Source organism: Monodon monoceros, unplaced genomic scaffold, assembly GCF_005190385.1.
Source record: "Monodon monoceros isolate NGI ecotype Baffin Bay Population unplaced genomic scaffold, NGI_Narwhal_1 Super_Scaffold_19, whole genome shotgun sequence".
Classification (NCBI taxonomy): Eukaryota; Metazoa; Chordata; class Mammalia; order Artiodactyla; family Monodontidae; genus Monodon; species Monodon monoceros.
In genome coordinates, this window is record NW_021703775.1 from 1,844,506 (window position 1) to 1,869,457 (window position 24,952).

The following is a 24,952-nucleotide window of genomic DNA, read 5'->3' on the forward strand; positions in this document are numbered from 1 at the left end:
CAAAGAAAATAGACAAACCTTTAGCTAGACTCACCTAGGAAAAAAGAGAGGACTCAAACGAACAAAATCAGAAAAAAAAAAAAAAGAGGAGACATTACGTCTGATATCACAGACGTAAAAAGGATCGTGAGAGATTACTATGTACAATTATACGCCAACAAATTGGACATCCCAGAAGTGGATAAATTCCTAGAAACATCAAACCTATCAATATTGAATAATGAAGAAATAAAAAATCTGAACATACCAGTTATTAGGAGGTTGACTCAATAATCAAAAACCTCCCAACAAACAAAAGTCCAGGACCAGATGGCTTCACTGGTGAATTCTATCAAACAATTGAAGAATTAATACCAATCCTTCTCAAACTATTCCCAAAAAATGAGGAGAGAACACTTCCAAACTCATTTTAAGAGGCCAGCGTCGGCTTCCCTGGTGGTACAGTGGTTAAGGATCCGCCTGCCAATGCAGGGGACATGGGTTCGAGCCCTGGTCCAGGAAGATCCCACATGCCGCAGAGCAACCATGCCCGTGTGCCACAACTACTGAGCCTGTGTTCTACAGCCCGCGAGCCACAACTACTGAGCCCGCATGCCACAACTACTGAAGCCACATGCCTAGAGCCCATGCTCCACCACAAAGAGAAGCCACCGAAATGAGAAGCCCACACACTGCAACGAAGAGTAGCCCTCACTAGCCACAACTAGAGAAAGCCCATGCACAGCAACGAAGACCCAGCGCAGCCATAAATAAATAATTTTTTTTAAAAAAAGAGGTCAGCATCACCCTGATACCAAAACCAAGAACACTACAAGAAAAGAAAACTACAGCCCAATACCCCTGATGAACATAGATGCAAAAAGTTCTGAACAAAATACTAGGAATCTGAATTCAACAGCACATTAAAAGATCATATACCATGATCAAGTGGGATTTACCCCAGGGACGCAAGGATAGTTCAATACCTGCAGATCAATCTACATGATACAGCACATTAACACAATGAAGGAGAAAAATCATATGATTATCTCAGTAGATGCATAAAAAGCATTTGACAAAATATTCATTTATGATAAAAACTCAAAAAAGTGGGTATAGAGGGAACATACCTCACCATAATAAAGGTCATATATGACAAGCCCACAGCGAACAACTTATTCAACAGTGAAAAGCTGAAAGCATTTCTTCTAAGAGCAGGAACAAGACAAGGATCCCCACTCTTGTCACTTATTGAACACAGTGTTGTAAGTTCTAGCCACAGCAATCAGACAAGAAAAAGAAATAACAGGGACCCAAATCAAAAAGGAAGAAGTAAAACAGTCTATATTTGCAGATGACATGATATTATGTATCATAATTTCAAAAACCCTAAAGGAAACCCTAAAGACTCCACCAAAAAACTGTGAGAACAAATGAATTAAGTAAAGTTGAATGATACAAAAATCAGTTGTGTCTATACACTAGCAATGAACTATCAGAAAGAGAAACTAAGAAAACAATCCCATTTACAACTGTATCAAGAAGAATAAAATACCTAGAAATAAATTTAACCAAGAGGGTGAAAGACTTGTATACTGAAAACGATAAGACACTGATAAAAAGAAGCTGAAGAAAACACAAATAAATGGAAAGATTTTTCCGTGCTCGTGGATTGGAAGAATTAACATCGTTAAAATGTCCATTCTATCCAAAGAAATCTACATACTCAATGCAATTCCTGTCAAAATTCCAATGGCATTTGTCTCAGAAATAGAAAAAACTATCTCAAAATTTGTATGGAACCACAAAAGACCCTGAATAGTCAAAGCAATCTTGAGAAAGAAGAACAAAGCTGGAGACATCACGCTCCCTGATTTCAAACTGCTGTTGACCCTTGAACAATGCAGGGGTTAGAGGCAATCAAAAATCCACTTAGAGCTTATAGTTGGCCCTCTGGATCCACAGTTCTGCAGTATCTGTGGTTCCACATCCATGGATTCAACCAACCATGGAAAGTGCAGCACTGTCGTATTTATTATTGAAAAAAATCCGAGTAAAAGTGGACCCCCACCGTTCAAACCCAAGTTGTTCAAGGGTCAACTGTATAGTCAAAACTACAGTAATCGAAACAGTATGGTATTGACATAAAAACAGACCTTGAGATCAATAGAATAGAATAGAGAACACAGAAATAATGTCACTTAATTGGCCTTATATGGGCACTAAGTTTACCACATAGGTGCCAAGAACGTACAATAGGGAAGGTCAGTCTGTTCAATAAATGGTGTTGGAAAAACTGGACAGCCACATGCAAAAGAATGAAACTGGACCACTATCTTACACCATACACAAAAATCAACTCAAAATGGATTAAAGACTTGAACATAAGACCTGAAAGCATAAAACTCCTAAAAAGAAAACATAGGTGGTAAGCTCCTTGACATCTCTCTTGTGACGATTTTTTGGATTTGACACCAAAAGCAAAGGCAACAAAACCAAAAATAAGTAACAAGCGTCTCCATCAACAGAGTGAAAAGGCAACCAGTGAATTGGGAGAAAATATTTGTAAATCATATACTTGATAAGAGGTTAATATCCAAAATATATAAAGAACTCATACAACTCAACAGCAAAAAGACAGATTAAAAAATATGCAGAGGACATTTTTGCAGAGATGTGCAGATGGCCAACAGGCACATGAAAAGGTGCTCAACATCACTAATCATCAGGGAAATGCAGATCAAAACCACAATGGATATCACCTCACACCTGTCAGAGTGGCCACCATCAAAGGGACAGGAGATAGCAAGTGTCTGATGAGGGCGTGGAGAAAAGGGAACCCTCGTGCACTGTTGGTGGGAATGTAAATTGGTGCAGCCACTATGGAGAACAGTATGGAGGATCCTCAAAAAAATTAAAAACACAACTATCATGTGATCCAATAATCCTACTTCTGGGCATCCATAAAAAGGAACTGAAAACAGGATCTGGAAGAGATATCTGTACCCCCATGTACTACAGCATTAGCCATGAAAGCCAAGACATGGAAACAACCCAAGTGTCCATCAATGGATGGATGGATAAAGGAGATGTGATACATAGGTATGTATATGCGTGTAAACACACATACATACGCACAGGAATACTGTTCAACCACAAAGAGGAAGGAAATTCTGCCATTTGTGACAACATGGACAGACCCTGAGGACATTAGGCTAAGTGAAATAAGCCAGACAGAGAAAGACAGACAATGCATGGTAGCATTTACATCTGGAATTTTTTAAAAAAGTCCAAGTCATAGAAACAAGGAGTAAAAAAGCGGCTGCTACGGGCTGGGGGGTGGAGGAAACAGGGAGAGGCTGGTAAAAAGATTTCAGCTCTAAGATGAATGAGGTCTGAGGATCTAATGTAAAACATGGTGACTACAGTTGACAACACTATTATATAATTCAGATTTGCTAAGAGAGGAGAACCTAACTGTTCTCATTTTTAAAAAAGGATAAATATGTGAAGTGATGGGTGTGTTAATTAACTAGATGGGGGGATCCTTTCACAATGCGTATCAAATCAGCACAATGTATGCTTTAAATATCTTACAGTTTTATTTGTCAATTATCCCTCAATAAAGTTCAAAAAAAAGAAAATCATGCCTATGCTCACATTTACATTTTGGGTATATTCACATCAGCAACTGACACAGTCTGAAATCCAGGTCTCGATTACTTTCCTCTACCCGTAAGTCATGTCCCCCAAGCACCATCTTCCCCCCCTTGACGCCCACGTCCTTCCACTCACCAGGCTTCTCTCCTGAAAAAGTCTCCAAGTAGATTTTCAAAAGATAAACAAACTTCCGTACAGCATATGACGCTGTTCACATCCTCCAGCCCCAGGAAACACCAGCCAGCTTCCCACAACAGTGAATCACAGTCAGTGTTCAGTTATCCAGGGAAGAATTAAGCGCAGACTATATACACTGTCAAGTTCATTCCAGTGGAAAAGGAAGGGGCTTGCGGCCACACTCCTCCCATGAGCTCCACTCCCCCTGTATCAGGCAAAGTCAAGCCAGGGAGTTCTGAAGTCCATAATTTCAATGTGTGTGTGTGTGTGTCTGTGTGTGTGTGTGTGTGTGTGTGTGTGTACAAGAATACAGGGCAGGGAAATGCAGCCCCTGGACACAGCGGGCTCAGGGACCCCCTCATGTCACCGTGAGATGCAGCTCAGACATCCCTCCCCAAGACCTCTCCCCTCGGCCCAGCCCCAGGGGTAGGCGGGCTGAGACGGCACCAGCTTGGGCTGCCCGGCAGCGGGGAAACGCTTCGGAGGCTGACCCCTCACGTAGCACTTTACCAGGTCGGCACTGCTCTCCTTTCTTTCCAGGACAGGGCAAGTGACAGGATGGCCAAGCCGTCACTTTTCCTGCGGGCACGTCAAAGACCCCTGACCCAGCAGCACGTGCGGGTTCCCACCCGTTACTGCTTAAACGATGTGGAGACCCATTACCCGCTAAGCCACCCAGCCTGCCCTGTGCCACGGGACCCATGACGCCTCAGCCCCACTCCCCCCTTCTTTAAAATTCACTCAGTTTACCCTGCCTCGGGCACCTGAAACTTGCTTTAAGAGCCTGACTGTAGCTGTCACCAGAGCCCCATAGCTGTCAGGGTCACGCCCCATCCCACAAGGCCACGAGAAAGAGAGTCCGGAACTGTATTTCATCTATTTTTGTAGCTGCTAAAACAGTCACTGCAGGAAAAACAGCCCAGAATCCAGCTGTGCTCACAGTCAATATTTATTACACGAATGGACAGCCCTAGTGGTTTTCCCACTGGACAGTTTTCAAAACCATGATTGTTAATAAGTAAATCAGGGCTTTGGTGTGGCTCTCATAAACTATAGGAGTAATTATTTTATATTACATGCGTATAAATATTTTTGTAAGTATATCCGTGTGATAATCTGTGTATGACTGTCCCTCTAGTGGTACCCAGGCGTCAACTCTTGTTTGTGTGATGGTAACAGACTTCTCCTGGGCACCTGTGCAGAATATACTGCCCCAATTAAGCGTGTGACTTCCCCGACTCACCACTTTCTGGAAGAGGACCCTGACAGTCACTGAGAGTCTATTAATGTCACCCATGACCAAGACCTTCTAAAGAAGTCCTGCCAGACTCTGTGACTGACGAATCACTAGAGAATTCTGACGACCAGATTCCAGGATTGGCGCTAACTCCTAGCTTACATTCCCATGAAATCTGACAAAGTGATTAATACGTGAATGCATTTATAAACGACCAAGTTTTAAAAGGTTCCACTTCAATGACTATTGAAAAAATTGAATGGTCATAGCCAAGACTTTTTTATGTAATGGAAACCTCCCAGGATTAGACATGAAACACCCAAAGGCGTTCCACCCATATAAGGTCTGGAAGAGAAACCTTGGAGGGTCCGACCAGTGCCTGGGGGGATGTAAAGCCAGTGAAAACCAGCAGTGTCCTGGGGGGAGGGGGACCTCAGGGTCACTTACAGGGACACAGTAAGGGGGAGGGCTTGGATCAGCTGCTGAGATGAGCTCTAGTCTCTCAATTCCAAACCAGGACCCAGAACTGGAAATCATAATGGACGCCTCGCCCCTTTAAACAGGTGGGAGACTGTCGTTTGCTCCAAAGAAATCATAAAGGAGAATTCATCATCTTACCCTATGAAACGCTACACATTGATTCCACGCCCTTCTGCTCACCACACACCAACGGGGAATGTAACTGAACTCAAGGTGATTCCAAAAAAAAAAGTGGTTGAGGAGAAAAACCTGACTTACAAAACTTTTAGTAGTAGCTTTAGACCAAATGAAGGAAAATTCTAACTTATATTAAACTAATAAATCTACAGCAATAAAACCAAGAGAGTTTATAGTCCAAAGTTATACGTTCAAGAATAGCTTAAAGCCAAACTTATGGTTACCAAAGAGGAAAGGTGGGTATGTGTGTGTGTGTATATATATTCAGTCATATATATATGACTGGATCACTTTGCTGTACACATGAGACCAAAAGAACACTGTACATCAATTACACTCCAATGTAAAATAAAAATTAAAAAAAAGAAATAGAATAGTTCAAAGCAATTTATGAATACTAGAAGCAAAATAAGGTTTTGAGGGAAAGGTCATAAACTGGGTGTTACCCCTACACTTCGGGGCAACACTCTGAAGGTGAAATTGGACCTTCTCAGAAAGCACTTCTACTGCCCAGCCAGAGCTGGGACCCTAGATGAACTGAACCATGAGACAGCATCTCTTATGATCTAAATCAAATGTCCCAAACCATTCGTTAGGGCCAAGAAATGTCTGTTACAACACATGCTTTTGTCCAGGGTCTGTCATGACCTCAATCCACATGCTTGTATCACAGGCACGATTTTAACGCACGAGCAGATTTCTCATGCAAACCCTTCCTCAGAATCCTTGCATGTTTTGATGGAGACTTATCTTCCCAGCATCCAAATTGGAATGACGCCTTCACTAGATGGAGCTCACCCTGAAGTCAACTCCTATATATCCTGGACCACCCCCCCGCCGGCCCAGGCGGCACGCAGGAGGCTCAGCTCCTCCAGACCCAAGACTACCTGTCCGGCCCAGGAGCAGAGGCACTAGGGTGGCTCACAGGTTGGATATGCCCACTGCCCTGCTTCCTAGCTACCTGATGCCACCACGCGCCAAAGCAGGAGCGGTGAGTCTAATTTTTGAACCAGATCCGTTGGAAACTTACATTTTACGAGGCTCAGCGAATCCGAGCTGCATTTACTGCCATTCTACTTATGCAGAGCGAGCATCTGAGGCAAAAGCGGCAAGCGCTCCTGTCTGCTTTAGGCAGGAAGCCGCACTCACCTCCGGCACTCAGTTATGAGAGAGGACGCACACACGGAGCTCCTCAGCAAGTGAATTCTTCAACTGACAGCACCCCCGAGGTCACCAAGCTGCAGGAATTCTCCAAATTCTCAAATCCAACTCAAACCTCAGCGGAGGGTTACGATCCGCGAAATCACTTGTAGAAAAGGAACATGGGAAATCTGAAAAGGAACAGAAAGACCGTCGATTAGGACCGCTTGCTGGATTGGTTTTAAGTCACTGCTTGAGAAATAACTGATTATTTATTTGCCTGAAACCATTCTTTTTAATAGACCCCAGAAAAAAGGTGCTTTATATTTTACTGACCTCAACCCAAACTGACACGCCCTCACCCTGCTCCACCTTCCAGGCCCCGGGCCGGCTCGGAGGCAGAGGCTGGGAGGGTTGGGGACCGCTGGCCATAGCCGAGGGACCTAAGCTCCCAGGTGTCTCCCAGCCCCCTCGCCCCAATGCCCATGGCCTCAAAGACTGCTGAAAAGAAAAGAGCGGTTGCCAAGCGGAAATTCAAAAAGCCTGTCTGGGAGCCTAATTAGGGAGAAGAATTACAGAGCGTGGCTATGATTTAGAGACTCCATCTCCTGCACTGGCCGTGCACTGAGAGAGGTGCACCCCTTCCCCCCAACCCACAGCTTTGTGCTTATTGGGGTGAGCATACACACACCACTCTGTATAAAACAGATACCTAACAAGGACCTACTGTACAGAACAGGGAACTCTGCTCAACACTCTGTTATGACCTCTATGGGGAAAGAATCTGAAAAAGAAGAGATATATGTATGTATAACTGATACATTTTGCCGTACACCTGAAACTAACACAACATTGTAAATCAACTCTACTCCAATAAAAATAAAAAAAAAAAAACAAAACCAATCCCTGCAGGAATCTGAGGACAGCATCCCGAAACTACAAGGAAGTCAAACCGAGGAGCTGACAGAGGGGACCCGCAGTCCCCTCCCTCCTGGCCGTGGAGCTTGCTGTCACCTCATGGCCACCACACCTGGGTAACCATTTTCAGTCCCAACCTATCATTTCAGGGGACCCTGAGGCTCTGTGGACCTCCGAGGGGGTTCACTGTCATCTTTAATTATGCTTCAGACCCAGAAGGGATCCATCCTGACAGTTCACTCAGACAAGATCTATTAATTCATCCCCAGCATGATGATGACCCAAAACGTTAAATATCCCACAGAAAAGTCGAATTCTATTTTAGTCAAATAGAAAAAGATAATTCAAGTAGGGCTTTCATAAAAATGTTATAAGGCAAGTTCATAAATTTTGATTAAAAAATGAATTCCTCTTTATGCATTCTCTGGTATTATTTTAAGGGCTTGCATGATTCTTTTTAAACGTATGATTTAACACAGGACAAGGCACTGGGCAAACACAGCGGGGATACGAGATTGGGACAAGATGTTAGACATACAACAGGAAGACGGCGCCCTTCTCTCTGCCAAGTGTTTACAGTAACACGACAGGTTCTGCAGAAATAGACGTTCTGGTGTCTGGACTTGGGGATCCTGACCAAGGATTCTGGCTTCTCACTGTGGGACTTACCATGACGTGCCGTTTACTGGAGAAAGCCACCAGCTAAACACAGCTGTGCCCGCAAGCACCAGCGCTGTATTAGTATTTTCATGGGTCCTTCTGGACTTAAGTTGTAGTTTTAAATTTTTCATTGAAAAGTGAACATGCCTGAGTCAGATCTCCCCAAACCAATGCCTGTGGGCCTCTGGAGGGCTGTCTGGGTTGCCTTCCGCGTGTACAATGCTCTCACAGGGGGTGTTATTTAACCCTCCCAATAACCACCTGGGTTAGATATTAACACCCACTTTTATTACACGGGGCTTATCGATCTCAGAGAGGTGAAAGGCTCTCCTTAGTAGGCTCTAGAGTGAGGAATGCAGGCCTCCAAAGCTCTAAACCCACCGCACCAGTAGCAAACTTAGTGCTGGAGAATTTACCTGCCCAGTGCAAAAGCACGATGGCCTGGCTCTGGAAGCCCCATCCTCTGACACTCGGTGTGGCGGAAAAGCCAGACAAAGGTGCAGGATCTGAGCTAACGGAGAAGCCCCAGCCAGAGGCTCCGCGTCAAGTTCACGTAAAGATGCCCTGGCCACCTGGGGACTGACTGTGAGAGATGGAGGGGCAGCGTTTTCCTTGAGAAAAGCATTTCACTGACAAAGTGCCAATGAACGAAGCACACACCTTAGACAGAAATGAACACAGAGACCAAAACCGCTCTCTTGCTGGGTCTACATGCAGTCCGCCCACTACCATGCTTAACGTGGGTTATGGGCTTTTTCAAAACCTCTGTTAAGGATGAGCATTTCAGATCAGGTCTTCATTACAACCTGTGATCAAATCCATCAGGAAAGCGTACACTTCTGTGCAGAAAACCACCTCCGATTGCAAACACTGCCAGGTTCAAGGTCACTGGGACCGTGGAGGCCCTCACCCAAGAGGTCACTCAAGGACTCCGCACAGCCCGCTCAGGCGGGAGAGGACACGTGGGATGGTGCACGCTCGTCTTTAAAGCTATTTCTCCACTAGCCTCACCTGCATCTCCCCACAGAAATAGAGAGGAGGAGGAAGGAGTGGAAAGGAATGAACACGAATACCAAATGCACCTCTTTCTCCACAATGATCTGGATCCGAATCACTTTACCAATGCAAAATCCACGCGATATCTGAATTCCCTGCAACAATGAGGTTTTCTTTTTCCCAACTATGTTTGGAAAGCCCAGGCCCTACCTGGGGCTCTCCACAGCCTCGGGGGGCGTTTGGCTGAGCGCCCACACCACCGAGGGTGCCCGGGGTGCCTGCCCCAGCTGGCCTCCTGGGGAGTCTGGGCAGTTTCCCCCAAACCTCCGTGCGTGTGGCCGTCCAGTGTCGGCGTCCATCACTAACGGGCTTCCCTGCAGTGGAGTCTTCAGGGTTCATGAGAGGCCCGTGCCCTTCTGCTGAGGCCCAAGGTCACTGGACACGCTGCCCTGCCTATTTGCCAACTGGCCAAACTGCCCAGAGGACTAGAATCCCCAAAAGGCTCCCTGCAGAGACCAGCCTCCCTCCTCCTGACCCGCAGAAACAGAGGAGCAGGCTGGGGAGAAGCGCTCGGACAGGGCCCAGGAGACACAGCCCCGGCGGCTCCACCTTCGCCAAGGCGTCATCCACCTTCACGGCAACCCTGGGACACACACCTGACTATCAGCTCAGGAACGAAACCACCAGACCCTCAGACCGCAGCCAGGATTCGGGCCCAGGCCTGTCTGCCTGCAAAGCCCTCTTCCTCCCCACAAAGATCACCACTAAAGGACCAGAACCTCGAGGCGCGGGCAAAGGTCATCTGTCGCCACCATCTGTCTGGCGTGTCTGCCACGCTGGGGGGCCCTGCTTCAGCCCCTCACACCAGGGAGGGACAGCATCACACGGCTACCAGGACTCAAGCCCACGACCACACACACCACCTTAATTTGAGAAAGGGGGAGGGGCGTGGGGGAGGGATGGTTGGGAGGTTGGGGTTACTAGATGCAAACTATTCTATATGGGATGGATAAACAAGAAGGTGCTACTGCAGAGCGCCGGGAACTCTATTCAGTGTCCTGGGGTAAACCATAATGGAAAAGAATATAAAAAAAGAATGTCTATATGTGTATAACTGAGTCACTTTGCTGTACAGCAGAAATTAACACATTGTAAATCAACTATACCTCAACAAAAAGTTTTTTTAATAAATTATATAAATAAATAAAAACAAAGGTACTGGGGCTTCCCTGGTGGCGCAGTGGTTGAGAGTCCGCCTGCCGATGCAGGGGACGCGGATTCGTGCCCCGGTCCGGGAAGATCCCACATGCCGCGGAGCGGCTGGGCCCGTGAGCCATGGCCGCTGAGCCTGCGCGTCCGGAGCCTGTGCTCCACAACGAGAGAGGCCACAGCAGTGAGAGGCCCGCGTACCGCAAAAAAATAAAAATAAAAAAAAAAACAAAACAAAGCTACTGTTTCTCTTAGATGTCAATGCAGAAAAAAAAATTACTGAGCAACGTTATCTGACTGTTGAACACTGCACACAAGCTGAAGACTCCCAGGTTACAGCAGGTGAGCTTCATGACTGAACCTCATACTTTATGCAAAACACACCCAGGGAACCACCCAGACCCCTGATCTGCAGACAGAGCTAAAGGCAAATGTCTTTTTTCTTTTATTAACAAAGAAAAAACAGGGCTTCCCTGGTGGCGCAGCGGTTGAGAATCTGCCTGCTAATGCAGGGGACACGGGTTCGAGCCCTGGTCTGGGAGGATCCCACATGCCGCGGAGCAACTCGGCCCGTGAGCCACAACTACTGAGCCTGCGCGTCTGGAGCCTGTGCTCCGCAACAAGAGAGACCGCGACAGTGAGAGGCCCGCGCACCGCGATGAAGAGTGGCCCCCGCTTGCCACAACTAGAGAAAGCCCTCGCACAGAAACGAAGACCCAACACAGAAAAAATAAATAAATTAATTAATAAGAACAAGTCACCGAGACCTGCAGTGTAAAAAAAAAAAAAAAGAAAAGAAAAAACAAGCCATGATTATTATAGGCCCTTTCTTCGGCCTCTTCCCCATCCCAATGGGACACCACTCTCCAGACCAGACCCCTCGGTGGCCCAGGTGGTCGCCCAGCTCAGAATGAACACCAGGATCGCCCCCTGACCAGGCCCACCTGGGCCTGCGTGGCCTCGCTGACCTCCCACAGAACTAGCCGTATTTTACATCTACTCAACGACTTGGTGGAAAATTTGAGTGGGAGAATGCTGGTTTCAGACACGGAAGAGAGGTACACAAAAGTCTCCTTGAATGACCTGGCTGAAGATGAACCCTGGTTCCTGCCTCGTGTGGACGGACACTGGGCCGCTGAGAAAACGCTTCTGGATCTGACACCCGGGCTTCCAGGGAGAGGACCAAACACCTCTCATCACCGCTCGCGCAGCGGCCCCGCCAGGCCTCAGTGCTGACGGCCAGATGCGGGGCTCCACATGTTAGGAGGTCCCGCCGAAACCAGGACTCTTACTCAAGATAAAGCTGTCCTGAAAAGGAAGCCATCACATTTTCCCGCAATGGGCTGGAATCGATTTTAAACGATAACGCTGGTTATCAGTTGATTGTGTCTGTGGATCAGAAGCTGATTAAAACGGGGCAGAAGAAGTACGAGTTTCTAACTCTGTGAACAGCCTGAGGGAGACAAGTCTTCCAGGACTGAGAACAAATCTGCCAGCAGTGGGCCAACCACACACACCGGGACCAAAGTGGCCCAAGGCCATGGGTCCCAGGCCCGGCTCAGCCACCACACGTCCCGGTGGTCCTGTGCCTCTGTGTCATCTTCCGTGACGAGGGTCCCTCTGCTCCAACCTGTAGCTGTGAGATCAGCACATGGGAGTGGACGTGAGAATTATCCTTGATGATGTGGTACCAAAAATGTATTAAAGCTTATCTAAAATACCATGACAAGGAAGTCATAATGCAAACCTTAATGTGGACTTACATTTTATAGTCACTGCCTCAGAATTCTAGCAGATAGGAATTATATCAGTAACACCAATTCTGATGGTTTGGAAGCTTTTGTGTCTATAGTTGATGTTAGCCTCTTAAATACAATAGTCCTCCATCCTCCAAAAGTCCTGATAGGTGTTTGTCTTAAGCTCTTTCCACTAACCCAAACCGTAGTTTTCAGAATCAGCATATGTGTGTGTGTGTGTGTGTGTGTGTGTGTGTGTGTGTGTGTGTGTACATCTCAACGCCGTAACTAGACAGTCTAATTACATAAAACATTTTAAAAGGGTCACCCGCGTTCTTTATGAAGTGTCTGCAGGATTTCATTGTTGTCCAGGTAATTACACCACTAATAAAAAGCATGCTGACCAAATAAACCTTCAACACAAAAACACACTAGAATAAAACCCCTTTGGTTGAAAATGACAGACAGAAGGAAAGACAGACAGAAAGGAAGAAAGACACACACAGACACTGAATTCTTATCCGAGATAACTTAGACACCAGGTGATCCAAAGGGCCCGTCTAACTGTGAGTCTGTGGAAGCACTATTTTGATTATTTTGCTGAAGTTCACGTCCCTTAACCTTTTGGGGATGAAGGACTGAAAGAATGAGGGAAACTGCAAGAAAGGCCACACACACACACTTTTTAAAAATAGAATCTCGGAAAGCAGGCAAGAAGCCCAGACCAGGTTGTGTTAAGAGGGGTTACAACTAATAAACTTGTGGGGCGGAATCGGGGGGAGGTATTACTTTACCTTTAACTGGATTCTTTGCTGTAACACGTTCACACTATGTCACACTCGGGTAATTAAGATGGAAGCTGTGAGATCAACTCTGTCCTCCCTTCCCTTCCCTCCTCCGCTCCACCCTCTGCCAGAAGCCCGGCCGGACACGAGGAGCCTGCCCCTCCACCCTCCCGTCGCTGAGCGGGCTGCGTGCACAAAACGGGTTATAGGGCTCCAGGGATCTGGCGTGTCACACACCCACCTGTGTCCTAGATCACATCACATCGCCGGCCTTTTAAGAGACAGAACAGGCCTCTCACCGTGAGTGTGGAGGATAGGGTTTTGACAGCAATTAGATGAAGGTGATGGGAAAAAGAGACCGGGAATAGCCCATGCATGACCTTTGGCGCCTGAGCAGCCCCTGGGAGGGCAGAACTATTAAGTTCTGCACCAAAAGGTCGGGAAAGGTTTCGTGGGAAGGTTGTGGCTTTTTTGTTAATTTTCATAAATTACTGGTAACTGAGAAGCCTCCTGCAGAATGGATTTGGTTCTAAGAAACTGTGAGAAAACGTCTCCCTTCACGTTGCCCTACATCACTTCTGATGGGTCGTGAGTCAACGTGATGTGTTTCCCCCATTTCTGTGTACGGTTGATGCTCATGTAGATTACAGTATCCCATAAATGTATTCCATAAAAATTCCACAAAGTATAGAATGAAAAGGGAGTTGAATAAACTAAATTTTCCCATTAAAAAAAAAAAGGCTAATAGTTATAAAAATGTAACTTTCAGAGAACAAATTTACGATTATTCCAACTGAATAGAAATTTTAATGTCACTGTGTTTTTAAAGTATAATTAGGGGTTTCTGAATATTCTGAAAACGGTCAAAGTGTATTCACCCACATTTTCCCCAAATGCCAGCTGCTTTCACGATCCTGTACCTTTATGTCTGCTATTTCTTCCGCCACCTGCGGAACAGCTTCCCACCTCCAGTCTCCCAAAACCACTGTCCAGCCAAATCCAACTCATCGCCCAGGAATGAACTCAACCGCCCCATCTTCTGGAACGTTCTAGAGGGATGTCCTCCATTCCTGCAGCCATCGCTCTTTTATAACCAAACTCCCCTTTTAAAGGCTGTGCAGACAGAAGTGCCTCTAGGGAGGGATGTCCACAGGCTGGTGTCCATATGGCTCTCGGCAACATGACTCTTATCAGACATTCATCATCCAATAAACTTCCACTTCCTCAGTGGTATCTGTAAGATCTGATGCAACTACTGTTGCAATGCCTGGCCCACTCAGCGCCCCAGAGTCCAGAAGCCTCTTCTCCCAAACTTCAAACCAAGAGACCCCAAATCCCTTACACAACTACCTGAACCAGCCCTTCAGTATCGACACGGAGCCTTCAACACAGAAAGCAGCACGTCTATGCCAAAACCAAATGATGGTCCTGCTTACGAGCCATATGTCTTCATTTTATTGCTATAAATTTATTTTTCTTGAGTATTTCATTTACTATATAAACTAGCAAGAAGCCAATGAGAGAGACTGAATGAATCAAAGAGGACTTCTAAACTCTAAAGCTCAAAAATGTATAGATGACTTCCCATGGCAGCTGCCCAATTGATGTCATCCATAAAAGCCATTTAAATACTGTGTCTGGGCTGATATCCAATTAAGTCATTTCTGTCTGAATATCCCCAAAGAGCCTCCTGCTGAGTTTGAAGTGGAAATAATTGCAAATGGCAGATTAGCTGTGTAAGCACTTCCAGAGCCGAAACCCAGCAAGAGCATGAAAATCTCCATGCCCAGCTTTTCAGCTGGGCACAAAGGAAACATTTCAACGATCATTTGGCAGAAAGAAAGCCCACGTCCCGGGGCAGCCAGGTCTCCTTAGATAATCCTCATCCCCCGTACGTGTCAAAGAAAAGCCGCGATCCATTCATTTACGCGCGCAGCGAAATGACAAACTTGGGCTCCACCGTGCCATTCTGTGCACAGAGGAAACAGAATCAAGACGAGATTTCAAGCCTTCTCTGAATTCATTTCCCTGACCAACCCCTTATGCAGGACACCCTGAAATCAGTAAACCCTGAAATTCACCACCGTCTCCACGCATGTAACTTGTTCTGTGAAAACATGCAAGCAGAGACAGGACAGTAAGGGGATAAGATAAATCTCCCCTGTACCTTGTGATCCATTACTCAGATTTACGATTCAGCAAAACACAAGGTATCTTCAGGTGACGTGCAAGAGCTGAAACCGGCGTGTTCTAACCACACATTCCAGAGACCGAAAGGGTCCCCCCTGCCTGTTCACTGCACGCAGATCCCACTGAGACCTGCTGTATCGGACCATCTGGAGTTGGTTATGACACCAGCCCCAGGTAAGAACCACTGTTGCAGAGAAAAGGAGAGCAAGTGAGAAGGGTGCAGGCAAAAACATTTATCTCCGAACCCTCCATATCGAACACCAGGCTTGTCTGAAAGAAGAGTCACCCAGATGATGAGGCCAGCCACGCCTCTGCATGTGACAAAGGACACAAGGAACCTCTTCCAGTGGCTGCACAGCCCAGTCTGCATCTCACCAGCTGCGTGCAGTGGAGGCTGCCACTTGGCCTTGGACGCTGGGTTTCCTTGGAGACAGTATCAGTCCCCTCGTTGATAAAGATAAAGTCACACTTATTCAGTGGAAATGTGATGCACATCTGCTCCGTGCAAACACCGTATGTAAATAAGGCACAGCACAGATGCCGTCCTTCTTAAGGGACTCGGTCCAGCGAGGGGCTAAAGTCAAACGTGGGATGACACAGTGGTGCTTCTTTATTGTATCTGCTGCGAGAAAACCCACCTATAAAAAAATTCAGTTAAACTTTTCTAGATAACTTCTAAAGCAGATGTGTGCTATCCAAAATACCTGCTAATACCTGCCTTAGAATTAAAAAAGCAAACAGTGGATATATGAACATAATAGTTTTACATAAAAAGTAACTTATGATGGACCAGAAAGCAGGTCTGATCTCCCCTTCCCGAGACTAACCTTCCAACAGTGAGAGGAACTGCAGTGTCCCTTCGGGCCTCTTCTGCAAGCAAAACCTTCCTAAGTTGAAAAATGACAGGTTTCCTAAATGTTCTCTCTTCTGGATGGACTTCAAGATAAGTCACCCCATAAGTATTTCTGAAGCCCTCGGAGCACTGTGCTGGGTGCCGGACACACAACAGGCAACACAGACATAGGCTTTGCCTCCACAAAGCAGACACACAGACGAGTGGAAGGTAAGAGCCCAAACGGGGGAGCTCAGGCCCCTGTGGGTCACCCTCCATCACCTCTGTATGTGACACGTGGCCTCGGTGGGGACATCCTTGCAGAGAGTGGAGACGCTGACGATGCGAAATGCACGTCAGTGCTGCCCGAGACGCATCGCGTAGGCAGCATCACAGCTGCACGGCCTCTCACACTGCACCTGGCAGGTGTTTTCTGAGAGGAAGCAGGGCACACGTGCATTTCCCTGACCCTCCTGGTCCACTTCTGCACTCCACTTTCAGTCCAGCGCTCCAGCTTCTCGAGAGTTTTCTTTCTGCTTCAGCCCTGGATGACCCCATCCCTCCATCACTTCCTCACCTGCAGACCCCACACGCCGGTTTCCAGGGCTCTGTCCACATTGCTGCTCAGATCAAGGTCAAGGGCAGGACATACCTGAGACCTTCCCTGGGAGGGAGCAAACTAGCAGACCACAGTCTGGGGACGGCCATCCTATCAGCTACCACTCCACGCGACAGTCCTCCCGCGTAGGGAGACGGGCGTGTCACCTGGGCGCGTGAGATGCCAGCTCCATCCCCGACTGGCCTGTCTTTCGACAAAATGCCTGTCTCTAAAGCTCAGTTTTCTCACCTATAAGATGTAGGATAAGGAGAAAAGCATTACCTTGCATACCTGCTGTAAATACTATACAAAGCACCTGGCAAAGTTCCAGGTCCCCAGTAGGTGCTCAAAGAAAAGGCTACTTTGTCTCCTGTACTAGCATCTTAATATAAAGGGCCAGCGGGGGGGCGGGGGGAGTGAACAGAGGACCACCCTGCCCCAAAAACTCCACCTCTGAACTGGGCCTCCGGAGACGACCCGAACAACCCCGGCAGCTGCCATCGCTGGGGAGATAAGAAGCTGCTGGGGGGGGACTTCCCTGGCGGTCCAGTAGCTAGAATTCCACGCTTCCAATGCAGGGGGCTCAGGTTCGATCCCTGGTCGGGGAAGCTCCACGAGCCACGTGGTGCAGCCAAAAAGAAAATAAAAAATTAAAAAGTGTTTTTAAAAGTGTGCAATACAACGGTTTAAAAAAATAAGAAGGAAAAAAGACAAAGAAAGAGAGAAGCCACTGTGGGGGGTGAGAGGACGTGGGGGGAGGAGAGGCACTCGCCATGTTTCCTTTGTGCCCTGGAGCCAGCCCTGGACTAGGGCCTCTCACCACTCTGTCCCTCGGACCTTCTCCTTTTCTTTCTGTGAACGTCCTACACCCTTTGTGTGTGTAACCAGACTATGAAAGTAAAAACGCAACTGTCCCTCAACCATGCGCTGTGTCACAAGACCATGCAGGGAGGCAAGGGAGCTGGTCAGCGGATGGGGCCGGGGCCCCACAGAGCACGGCGAGGGCGGATGACCACCGGCCGTCCCCAAGGAGCCGGTGGCCCAGGGCAGCAGGGAGCGTCCAAGGCGAGAAGGTAAGGTGACATCTAGACCTGAGGGCTGCATTCACAAGGGGGTCCGAGCTGACCCAGCCGCCTGCGGAATCAAGCCACAGGGCGTTGGGGGCTGGCAGAGACGCCCACAGGCCTCCCGGCTTCACGCCCACTCTGTAATCTGTGCAGCAGTCTCTCTCCTGATCCTGCTCTTCCCTCCATTTAGAAAATCAGAACACCTGCCAGCTCCAATCTTCCAGCCCTCCTCTCCTTCAAGGCCACCGGAGAATCCCGGCAGGACTTACGCCAACCAGCCATGAACGCACATAATCATCCCAGCTCGAGCTCTGCACGTGCAGCAGCGACGTGCTCTCCCACTGGCTGCTTCCCGTCTCGGTGCAAGTCCTTCTCAACGGTGTGTGCTCAATACACTCTGTCTTGGAGATCATTCTTGTGGACAAAAGGCAGCAACCAAAACACCCAGACACACGTGACACTTGATCCCGCGGGATCCTGCACCCGGTGGCATCTTCACGAGCGCCGAGCCCAGACGCCCCGCCGTCCTTTCAGAGAGACCAAAATCAGACCCTGGAACGCGTGGGCAAACCTCCCTCACCGGGACCAGCTTTCTGCGTTCTCCTCACACGCACCTGCCCCTCTCTTATCTACCCTAAGCCCTGCCCTGCCTACCTTCACCTTCAGCCCACGAGTCCAAGAATTCTGTGCCGTGGAGCTACACACACCGAGGAAAGGAAACAGACCAAGGAACTGGCTGTCACTTACTCAGCACTTACTGGGGATACAGACAAGGCTAAGGCTCCTCCTGCATCATCACCTTCCGTCCTAACACCAGGATGCCACTTCACTGTCCCCAATCACACCAGAGAAGTCAGGGGATGCATACAGGTGTGCCATGCACACAGGTGTGCCCGGTGCACAGGTGCAGTGAGAACTGCAAGCCCGCTGACCTGGGAGTCCCTAGCCTTGACCCTGTGCGTACTGCCCCTCGTGCGGAGACCAAGGAGAGCCAGACAGTGCAGGGTGACCGAGCCAGATGCTGCACTGACCCTTTCTTCCAGAGGAGCAAGTGCTTAGGGGGAAACCAGTAACGATCTCTGTCAACCACTGAGGTTTCACTGTGTCATGTGGACACAGACAAGATTTCTAAATGATACAGATTTCCTAGAGACCAGAAGCTAAACTTACTAAAGAAAGTTCTTCAGGAAACTCTTACATACTTTCCAAAATGTTCCTCGCCCCGCCCCCATTAAAAAAATGTTGTCACTGGGACTTCCCTGGCGGTCCAGTGCTTAAGACTTTGCCTTCCAATGCAGGGGGTGCGGGTTCACTCCCTGGTCGGGGAGCTAAGATCTCACATGCCTCTCAGCCAAAAAATCCAAAACATAAGACAGAAGTAATACTGTAACAAATGCAGTAAAGACTTTGAAAATGGTCACGTCAAAAAAATCTTAAAAAAAAAAACAAAGTTGTCACTATTTTCATTCAAATTTCCCACCAGGCATCCTTACCCTCCTGCACCCAAGAACACGGCTGGCAGGATGTGGAGGGGAGTGCAGGCGAGGCCACCGTAATGACTCCTTGAATGGATATTCATTTTTTTACCCACTTTTGCGTGCACGATGGAGGAGGCCATCCGCCTTCTACCCCGTGCCAAACACTCAGGGACCTTCAGGCCTGTGCTGTCTCATTCACCTACCTGTAAGCACAGGAATGAGCTTTTCTTAGACTTTGATATAATGCCATTTTGTTTTGTTTATTTAAAGTAATGGGAAGATTTCAAAGAACTCACCTGTTCATGTTTGGTGTGGGCTATAAGGGACAGACTAATGACACATGAGGAAATAGGAACACAGACCCACAGCGTCTGGGAATTTGGTGCATGATAAAGGGTGCCAGCTCAAGCCCTGGGGAAAAGGTAAGACTTCTCCAAACAAGGCCACAGGATGCCTTGGTAACCGTCCGGAACCTTCACATCCTACGACAGGACGAAGTCCAAATGCGCTGAAGATTTACAGTGAAAAACAGAAGCACAGGAGGACATACGGAAGAAATAGTTTATAACCTTGAAGGAAGAACTTCTTTTAAATCTAAGATTAAAACTCCAGAAACCACAAAAGATGAATTCAATATATATAAATATAAAAACTTCTGTACATGTCAAAATATACTCCAGGCAAACTCAAAACACAAAAAGTTAGGGGAAACAATATTTGCAATTCATGACACAAAGGGCTACTTGTCCTGACACAGTGAGCGCTCCTTAAAATTGATTAGAGGAGGGTGGGAGGGAGGGAGATGCAAGAGGGAGGAGATATGGGGATATATGTATATGTATAACTGATTCACTTTGTTATAAAGCAGAAACGGACACACCATTGTAAAGCAATTATACTCCAATAAAGATGTTAAAAAAATGATTAGAGGAAAAGAAAAATTGGTTAATTTGAAAGAAGAAAAACAAATCAAAAGAACAATGGACACAGGAAAACCAGGAAAGAAAATACCTGGCTCCCAAACATAAGAAAAGGTACTGCACTTCACTCATAATAAAATAAACGTAAACTAAAATCACACCAAGATATCACCTCTCACCCATCAGGTTGTGAGATCAGAAAGTACTGGGTGGGCCAAAAGGTTCATCTGGTTTTTTTCCGTACGATGGCTCTAGTAGCACTTGGTTGTCTTTAACTTCATTCGAAACAATTTTTGTTAGATTGTATGTGACAACTGTCATGTCAGCGTGCATTTAAAAAAAAGACTTAATCATAATTGGTGAATTTTTGTGTAGCCATTTTACTATTGAAGGTGGAAGGAAAAAAGCAACATTTTCAGCCTATTATGCTTTATTATTTCAAGAAAGGTAAAAACACAACTGAAATGCATAGAAAGATTTGTGCAGTGTATGGAGAAGGTGCTGTAACTGATCGAACGTGTCAAAAGTGGTTTGCAAAGTTTCGTGCTGGAGATTCCTTGCTGGACGATGCTCCATGGTCGGGTAGACCAACTGAGGTTGACAGCAATCAAATCGAGACATTAATTGAGAACAATCGATGTTATACCACGCGGGAGATAGCCGACATACTCAACATATCCTGACCAAGTGCTGAAAATCATTTGCACCAGGTTTGGTTGTGAGTCACTTTAATGTTTGGGTTCCACGTAAGCTAAGCGGAAAAAATCCTTCTTGATCGTATTTCCGCATGCGATTCTCTACTTAAACGTTCTGTTTTTAGAACAAATTGTGACAGGCGATGAAAATTGGATACTGTACAATAATGTGGAATGGAAGAGATCGTGGGGCAAGCGAAATGAACCACCAACCACAGCAAAAGCCGGTCTTCCTCCAAAGAAGGTGGTGTTGTGTCTGTGGTGGCGTTGGAAGGGAGTCCCCTATTATGAGCTCCTTCCAGAAAGCCAAACGGTTCATTCCAACAAGGACTGCTCCCAGTTAGACCAACTGAAAGCAGCACTCGACGAAAAGCGTCCAGAATTAGTCAACAGAAGACGCATAATCTTCCATCGGGATAACGCAAGACCGCACGTTTCTTTGATGACCGGCCAAAACCACTACAGCTTGGCTGGGAAGTTCTGATTCATCCACCGTATTCACCAGACATTGCACCTTCGGATTTCCATTGATTTAAGTCTTAACAAAATTCTCTTAATGGAAAAAAATTCAATTCCCTGGAAGACTGTAAAAGGCACCTGGAACAGTTCTTTGCTCAAAAAGGTAAAAAGTTTGGGGAAGATGGAATTACGATGTTGCCTGAAATATGGCAGAAGGCAGTGGAACGACAAAAGGGGGAATGCATTGTTCAATAAAGTTCTTGGTGAAAATGAAAAATGTGTCTTTTATTTTTACCTAAAAAACCCGGAGGCACTTTTTGGCCCATCCAATAGGATAATAGTAGCAAGGCATCTGGGTCAACTTCCTACTTTGTGCAATTTGGTTAAGATGTGAGGGAGCTGGATGAAGGGTATACAGGAATTCTTTGCACTATTTTTTGCAACATTTTGTAAGCCAAAATGTATTTCAAAAGTAGAAGTAAAAAAAATTAATTTTAAGTGTGATGAAATAGCATACTGCAACGGGTGGCAGTGGGCGCAGGTGCTCACAGGCTGGTGAGGAAAGTACAGAGCCACACGGCTCCACGGGGAATGCGGGTATGACGTATCAAAATGGACCGAAAGGACACGGCCGGAATGCCATCAGTAGGCAAACAGTTTAATAAGTAGCACCATACTGAAGTGCCATCCACCTGCAAAACAGGATGAATGTCTCTAAGTTCTAAATAGGCAAGACTTCCAACATACATACTTAACTCAGAAAAGTAAGGTAAGGACATTTTGGGTTCTTCTCCGCAAATGTATTTACCCACGAAGAATCTTAACTACCACTTTGCTGCCCAGTTAAGCTGACTCTAATTACAGACCCGCAGTTTACCCTCCTGCTGAGATGCATCACCCGAGTGAACTTAACTATGTACCAGGAACCTTGGTGGGTTCACCACAGGCTTCTCCATCTAAATAATACATAAAAACATGTTTTTAACCCAAGCTACGCAGATCTTTGGGGAACCTCACTAGCCCCTTGTGACAACATGAAGATGAAAGCGTTCCACGCTTCATCCATTTCTTCTCTCCAAATCAGTCCCCAAACTCTAAGGCTACTTTTTATTAAATCGAAATGCAATTCACAGACCATAAAAATTCACAAACTAAAGTGTACAATTCAGTGGTTTTACTTATTTTAAAAAATAAGTAAAGGAGAGGTGTCTTCATATTATAAGAAGAAAGAGGCAGAAAGCCAGAAGAAAACAAACGGCTTGAGTAACCTAGTACTTAGCTATTTCCAGAACATTCTGGATGTACACACAAGAAACCGTGGCCTTGGCCCTGCTGAGGCACCATCTGGATGCCTGAGACAGAAGGGAGGCTTCCCTTGATGTTAGGTTTCAGCTGCCTTTAAAAAAAAAAAAAACATGCATTAAAATTTAAAAGAAATTTTTTTCGACAAAATGATAATAGTCGACAGAAGAAAACAAAACTTAACAACAAGCTAACTTTACCTCCTACACCTTTCACAGAATATCAAAACCCCACAGACAGTTATGTTCAAACACGCATCTTCGGGAAGTAGGAGATAATTTAATCCTGGCTCTGAAATAGACGGATCACCACGGTAAATTAATGAAAATGGAGTTGCAATTTTGTTCTCCTAGGAAATGACTTGAATCAGATTAATACAGCTAGTCATCCTGCAGTCAGACCTTACTTACGGGGATGAAACTGCTTGGAAATCCGCAGTCAGTGTCAGAACCTTTAACAAGTTATGAAACCATAAACCCATGAGTCCACGCTACATCACTGACAGAGTTCTTCAGTGTCAGATTTCTGAGCTGGTTTTCTTTTCTAGAAACATCCAGTTTCTATGGGAAGGCAGACACCAATAGGATTTCCCAGTTTAAGGCCTTTTGCTTTGTTTTAACTGATTATGGTTACCAAAGGCTTGGTACCCACCCCTAAGCCCGACCACGGGAGACTCGCAATGAATCCATGACGTCTTCCTTTACTGTTATGAGGAGCTTTGTCCACCGCTGGGCAGGGATCCCACAAGGCCAGGACCGTGACCCCCATCAATCCTGAAGCCCGAGGGGCTGTCTGGAACGTGGTCCCCCCATACCTGCGCAGGAGTGCTTAAGAACTTCATCCCACCTGCCCCCATCAGAAGGCCACCTGCCGCTAGGGGTGCCCTCTTCTCCTCCTTGGAAAGACGTGGAAACCACTTTGCCCTCACAGGGCACTACTCCCTGCCCTAGACCCTGCGTTCAACACCCACCACCCAAAAACAACACACACCGTTTATTTCTGTGCTAAATAAGTTAAAAAATCAACCAAGGCTTCAGACCCCTGTTAACATTTAGGGGCTGCCCCCAAAGCTAGTATAAACACTGAAATAGGGGTGAGTCCTTCCAAAGGTTCTCAGTGTCCAAGGGAAGAGGCCTGTAAGTCAATGTCAACTCTTCCTGAGAGGGGATGGGGGGAGGCAGGGGAAACACTGAACAAAAAAGGTTGGTGGCATAAGATGCCAGTCAAAGGCCTAAAAAGGATTATAAATGTTATGTCTTGGGGCCGGGAATCTAAAATCAAAAGGGATTTTGGTGACTTCATCTATTTCTGCAGGACCACCCTTGTAACCATCACAGGACACTTTCACCCCCATGAGTGCCATCCAAGCAGCCCCAAGAGTCAAAGTTCACAGGAAAACGTTGAACAAAATGATCCTATTAACCCAGCTCCCCAGGGCTGACGACCTGTGAGCTGTCACCTTAGTGTCTGACCTTCCCATGACACCTCTTCCGTTCCACGGGATCAACCCGTACTGCGCTCACTTGTGTCACAGAGACATGATCAGTGTGTGTCCAGCTGGCTGAACTGACCCGGTGGAGGCTGGGCGGTACCGGGGAAGGGAAGAGCGGTGACGCAGGACCTTAGGGAAGGACACCACATCACCTGTCTCCTGCATCACCACAGGCAAGAGGGATGCTGAGATCCAAGGCCAGCAAGCCCATCACAGCACCAGACACGACCACCTCCAACACCTGCTTCCGACGCCCCGCGATCACACTCCGGGCCCCCCTCTGCTAATGCTCGAGGGCAACCAGGGCCCTCGCCGACACCCCTCAGGTGTCCCGACATGAGAAAAGGAGCGAGCTCCACATCCACGTCACCTTAAACCACAACGAGATGGAATGAATCACTCACCCCTCTTAGTTGAAACTGAGTATCTCATAAGACACTGAAGGGCGGCACGGAAAGTACAGAGATGGGAAAAGTTCCCCCAGAGGAAGGGGGAATGTCATCAATGACAAGAGAACTTCCTAAGAGCAGCAGAGCTGCCCACTGGTCACCTACACTCACATGTGCCTTTGAATGAACGTCTTTCATAAGCGGGTAGCACGTCAGGACCCGCTGTGAAGTTGCAGTGTCACCAGAATCACAATTTCAACTTCAAGCACTTTAAACCGTCCTGCTGGTGGGTGTTCCACGTGCCTGCACCGAACAAGAAATCCCATCTTCCCGAGACCCGTCATAAAGCAGAATCTGCTTCCTCCAAAATACTTGG

General features: G+C 46.8%; 1 protein-coding gene across 4 annotated transcripts in view; it reads right to left on the reverse strand.

The window, feature by feature from the left end:
* The window catches only part of NCK2 (NCK adaptor protein 2), a 69,215-nt gene extending 62,178 nt beyond the window's left edge, over positions 1-7,037 (reverse strand). For all 4 annotated transcript variants that reach the window (XM_029232088.1, XM_029232084.1, XM_029232089.1 and 1 more), the window contains exon 1: positions 6,860-7,037. The gene's annotated coding sequence lies outside the window, so the exon portion shown is untranslated. The remainder of the gene's footprint in view (positions 1-6,859) is intronic.
* Between the last annotated feature and the right edge of the window lie 17,915 nt (positions 7,038-24,952).